Below are 5,807 nucleotides of genomic sequence, written 5' to 3' on the forward strand. Positions count from 1 at the left end.
AATACTACCGACTGTTAAGGCTTACGCCAATGACTATGTTTCTATTAATCCTAAGAAGGCAGAGAATATCAAACAAGTGAAAGGAAACATTCCCGAGGAACTTTAACCATTTTATAAAAAAATTTTCTAGTGGCTTTTGAATATCGACATGGCTATTGATAATGTGGATCCTGATGAAAAGAAAAATTATCTGCCCTGAAATAATTCTCCATAACCATTGCTTATTGTCATATAAGCAATACATCGAGTCTAGAATGATTTTAACCCAAGAGTAATTTTACAAATACTGTATAAGAGTTGAGATGATTAACATGAAATTTAATATGTATAATGTGATTGTATATTAGTAACTAGAAGGTTGTTTATCAAACCACAATTGTTTCTATTTCATTGACCTTTTTGTCTTTACTGAAAAATTCATTTTTTTGACCTAAGTTACTTTTGAAATGATCAATTCAATTCTAGTTCTATTGGATATTAGGTTTTTTCACGTTTTTTTACTGTTTGATTTACTAAGACGATATTTGATTTAGACAACATATTTTCAAAGATTTTTTTATTTGGAAACCCCTATAAATAAAAAATAAATTGGTTATGAAAACGGTATGGATAAACTGCAATCAAAGTAATAATTTAATAACGTTAAATAAACTGTAATAAATTGGCTATTAGCAAAAGAAAAAAAAATGACTGACCCGTATTCCCTTGAAAGAACTAAAGACAAGTCCAAGATAACATTAAATAAATGTTTAATACGTGACAGTAACGTTACAGGGAAACGCTTTAAAGTTTCTTCAAAGTTTCTTTCATACCATACCAGTTTGCTTTCATAATTAATTATAAGCGTGTGTAGATTTATTTTCAAACGGTTGCTATAACCTTGGTACTTTATTTTCTACATTTGATATGAGGTACGTTTCTTGGAGAATTTATGATTAAAGTAACTTACTTACCAGTTTTTTTCTGTTTTGTTTATATTTTAATTTTGTTTTGAGTTTAATGTACCACATGTGGCAGCTATCGTATTGGTTAAGGTTAGTATAATGAATTTCAGATGAAGGACATCCAGTAACTTTCAGCTCCTCAATTTCGATTTTTTCGTGAAAATACTTCCATAGTTATTTGTATGCTTAGGTCGCGAAATACCTTTTTAACATATCAAAAGAACAGATAATCTTGAGGTCGTTAAAAAGTTTCGCGGCCATGGCATACACACTATTTTTTATGCAATCATTAAAATTATTAACCTAAACTAAATATGATATATTATTGCTCTAAAATCAGCAGCAGTTCAATTTATTTAACAATGTCACTGTGTGCTATGGAAATGATACGTTTCAATATATTATATACAAAATATTTTGACAGTTCTTAACAAAACGCAAAAAGTCTGATACTGATAGCGATATTTCAGTACCTTCCACTCCTCCTGAACTCAAAAGCGTTGTAAATTCGACAGTGAGAAAAATGTTGCATGCTGAACATACGAGACAATATCAACATCAAAATTAATACCATTTCTGAAACGAAAAGCAATAGATTACTGATCAAAAAAGTCTTAAGTTTTTACGCGTGAGAAAATTGATACATCCTGAAAGAATTGTTTTTATTGTACTAATTTTTGTAGGTAGTTTTGATAAAGGGAATATCTGGTGCCTTGCGACGAGTGAATTAGTAAAAATGGTGTTTGAAGATATTCAGGAAGAGAATGTTATAGAATAGTAACCGTTCCTGATACCAAGACAGATAAGAAGCGTGTTTTCACTGTTACTAATATTGATTCCATAAAAATTTATCGTAAATATGCAGCTTTACGACCAAAATATATTGTTAATAATCGTCGTATTTTCTTGAGATTGGTAAACGGAAAGGGCACTGCACAAGTTGTTGGAGTGCATACCATTGGGAAAATGCCAAGTTTTCGGAGAAGTTCTGCCACGCAGCTTGCCAATACTGGGGCTGATATGTCAATTCTTAAACGTCACGGTGGATGTGAGTCCACGACAGTAGCGGAAGGATATATAGAAGACTCTATCGAAAATAAGAAGCAAATTTTCCAGCTTAATTTCTGAAAATATAGTATATGATTTGAATGTAGGCAATTAATGCTAATATTCATCCTAAATAATATAAGTACTTATGCATTTGTTGGTATTCAATAAAAAATAATCCTTGTCTTTGAAGTATTTTAGAAATATCAAATTTGGAAGTGACGTTTTGTTTCGCGGCCGTTGTTATGGATAACGGCCGCGAAATTAAATTCCGCGGACTGTGCTGGGAACGCGAAATACTGAGTTTCGTGTGCAATTGCACGAAAAAGTATATTAAATAAATGTTAAATATAGTGATAGACATTTTTTCATTAGTGTAAGTGTTTCGGGAGGTAATTCGCTTATTAGTTTAGGAAGTGATCCGATTCCGTGTCCTTGACCTACTTACTACGCAAGGAATCATATATTTCGGTTTATTTCAAATTTACCTAATGCTTGGACATTTATCGAAAGAGGGGAAGCTATCTCTCCATTTCTTTTATAATGGCTTTAAATTTGAGGCAAAGAGATATTTCAAGACATTTCATCTTATGAATCTTGTTAATTTTCTCGTAATTCTTTTCTCACCACCGTACAAAAATGTATGAAAATTTAGAGAATTTTTGTTTGATCTCTCAAAAATTCATCCCATTTTGAGATCAATAAAAATTCATCGAAGATTATCGAATATGATGGTTGGATGGCACCCATCTCATTCCATTGGGTGTTCAATTGTGATAACATTCATATATTTTCCCTAAAACTTAATTTTCCACCAGGTGTCTTTTTGATGTTTATTTCTCTCATAATGACCTGTTTATTTGACTAAATTACAGAGGGACATTACCACTTGGAAGGGGACGTCAAGAAAGTTCTTTATTTTGTTCTGTTGTTCAGTAAATATTTCATTTACTGAACAGGTTTTACTTTCAGGTTTTTTCTTATCTCTGGCTCTTATTTTGCTCTAATTTTGATTAAAGGACTGCGTTGATGAAATCTTTATAGCATTCTTATAGCTTTCCAGAGTGGTATATGCTGGTGCTAGACTCCCCAAGTATTCTTGAAGACCTTGGTTCTGTTCTATTCAAATCAAATGTTTATTTTCTTCATTTCTGTCTTACTTCGACTGTTTGCGCAAGTAACTTTTTTCTACAATTTTGTATTTGACTACTGATGAATTATCATTCGAAGAGTGTAGTAAATCATGAAGCCTTTTGTATTTCCTCTGTTTATTTCTTGTTTTCCTTTCATGATCTATCAATGAATTGGTATCAAAATTAGTGGTCTGGTCTGATGACAAATAAAAAAAGGCTCTGTTTTAAATTGCTTGATATTGATTTATTTAGTGACGCAGAATTCAATAGCATCAAGTATTTCGTTACTATTTGTCGGTTAATACATTGGTAAGTAGATATTTGTGGCAAGTTATTTTATTTTATTGCTTTAAAAAGTCTGGAGACCCACATTAGATGTTTTGCATCACAGTGTCTCCTCCTTCTAAGAACTTGTTGCCCAGATTTTTCATTTATTGAGGTCTCTACTGTATGGCATCCGCCGGATAAGGTAAAAAATGGTACCAATCGATAATTTGACGTACACTGTACGATTAAGATCAAGAATTAATCGTTTAATATAGGAATTAATTGCATTATAGTATTATAGGGTTAATGATAGGAAGAAAAACATTAAGCCGGGTTTCTATCCTGCGGCATTCGCCGGATAACTTAATTCCCGTGGAATCTGCTAGAATTAATTAAAACAAAAATTCGGGAATTGAATTTAAACCAAACAAAAGGCTTTTTTCCCAAATTATAAAACTAATTTTTTGTAAATTACATGTATGTAATTATATTTGTTTACGATGTTTTGTATATAACTGAATTATTTTTCAAACCGATGTGCATAAAAACGAACCATGTTTACAGAAAATAGCTGAAAAATTCATTTATTCAACGTTCCAAGAAGAAGAAAAATGGCGTAAATCACAAATAAAAATGAATATTCCAGAAAATCAAATTACCATTAAATAAAGAGATATCTATCTGCTTTTGAGGTTAGAAAAAAATACGCCATCTACTGTTTCAATTCTTTTAATATGTGTGCCTTGTCATTCGGATGCTTTGGTTGATATAACTTCTATTTAGGTATCCGCAGATACAATTTCAATAATCATAATAAGAGTTACTGGAATCCAGTGATTATGCATTAACTGAAAGAACCGTTTCAGCTCTGGTGATTTTCATCATCGTCGGCTTCAGAGACTTTAGCTAGTTCTTACTCATAAAATAACTAACGTGAATATGAATTTTCTTATGCTCCCTAATATTTTTCCAACTGCAAATATGTAGTCTTTCTCTTAACGATTTAATTATTTTGAAAAAGAAAACATTTCCGAAATGTCTTGTTACTTCCTTAGTGTTCGATAATCAGTTTCTTCAGTTCTAGATTATATGATTATATAGTCAATTCGAAGAATTTAAAATTAAGAAATAATTATGGAGAACAAACCACCTTTATATGAAGTGTTGAATATCATCTGGAATATACATGATTTTTTCTTCTGTGGAATATCTATTTATGTAAAGTGAGTTGGTGCCTCGGAAATAATTAGAATTCCTATGAATCTTTCGATGTGTCACATCTAAAAAGCAACTAAAATAACAGGGTTTCTATGTTTTTCGTTTTCTTTTCCTTTTTATCGGATTGTACTAAAGTCATTTTAACGTAATCTTTCTCAACTCTTTAACTCGAGGCCAGTGGTTTACAAGTAAACCTTTAAGTATGAATTGAAGACCGTAAATTGGATGTTATAACTGATTTCTTCATTTTTTGTAGACTCTGTGTAAATAACAAGATATAAAGGTTGGTTTACAGCTCTCAATTAGACGGAATCAATTTAATAAAATGATTTGTATTATCACTAATAAGAATAAATCACAACAATGGACAATTATTGTTTTCTATTTTCTCACACTGTTTTTAATAAAACAGTCACGATTGAATCTATTAGTTTTTCTAAGTATACGGTTTTTTTAACGAGATTAGTACATCATTAGAAATATACTACTTTCCTTGATATTCGCTTGATTAGAAATCATCAAATTTCGAACAGACAAAAACTAATCACGTGTTTTTATTATTTTAAATTCGCTATAATTTTTGATGGTGACTATGCATTTTTGATTTCTCACTGATGTATCATCAAGCGATTCATCTATAGAAAAATTAATGATCGTTGGCAGGTAGATATTAATTTTATTAATTATGCTGCATATAAACCTACTAAGTAATAATTAAATGTTTATAAATTATTTGAGTCGAAGTTCCCACGAATTTTCTGTAGTCTATTGATATGAGGTACTTCTAGAAAATGTTTAGAATGAGGTTAGCAATTGAATTGTAAGAAAAGTATTCATATTAACGCTCATAATATCCAGTTATTTTCATAAAAGTCATACGAAAGTTTCAAACAAATTTTTTAAGTATCCTTTCGGCGCGGCGTTGATATTTGTTCTAAATTCAATTGGTAAGCGAAATTATTAATTTAGTACTATAACTCAATGAAACTGACTATTTCACTCTTACGAAAAGAAACTTTTAGAAATTTTGTCAGCAATATAAGATTCAGGCACTGCAATCACTGTTTGTAGCTAGCCGTGTATAAAACTACCCGCTTTAGAAATTTACAACTTGTCACTGTTTATAAATCACTACCACACGAGATTAGCACAATGGTCAGTCTTATCATAGAAGCTCATTTAGAGTTACTGATTTGAT

The 5,807-nt window shown here is 30.8% G+C and overlaps 1 long non-coding RNA gene across 1 annotated transcript; it reads left to right on the top strand.

Moving 5' to 3' along the window:
* Positions 1 to 1,367: 1,367 nt before the first annotated feature.
* LOC130903920 (uncharacterized) lies at positions 1,368 to 2,177 on the top strand. Its single transcript, XR_009060792.1, has 2 exons — positions 1,368 to 1,572; positions 1,628 to 2,177. It is a non-coding gene; the product is annotated as an uncharacterized LOC130903920 (long non-coding RNA).
* Positions 2,178 to 5,807: the final 3,630 nt, after the last annotated feature.

Source organism: Diorhabda carinulata, chromosome 2 (assembly GCF_026250575.1).
Source record: "Diorhabda carinulata isolate Delta chromosome 2, icDioCari1.1, whole genome shotgun sequence".
Classification (NCBI taxonomy): Eukaryota; Metazoa; Arthropoda; class Insecta; order Coleoptera; family Chrysomelidae; genus Diorhabda; species Diorhabda carinulata.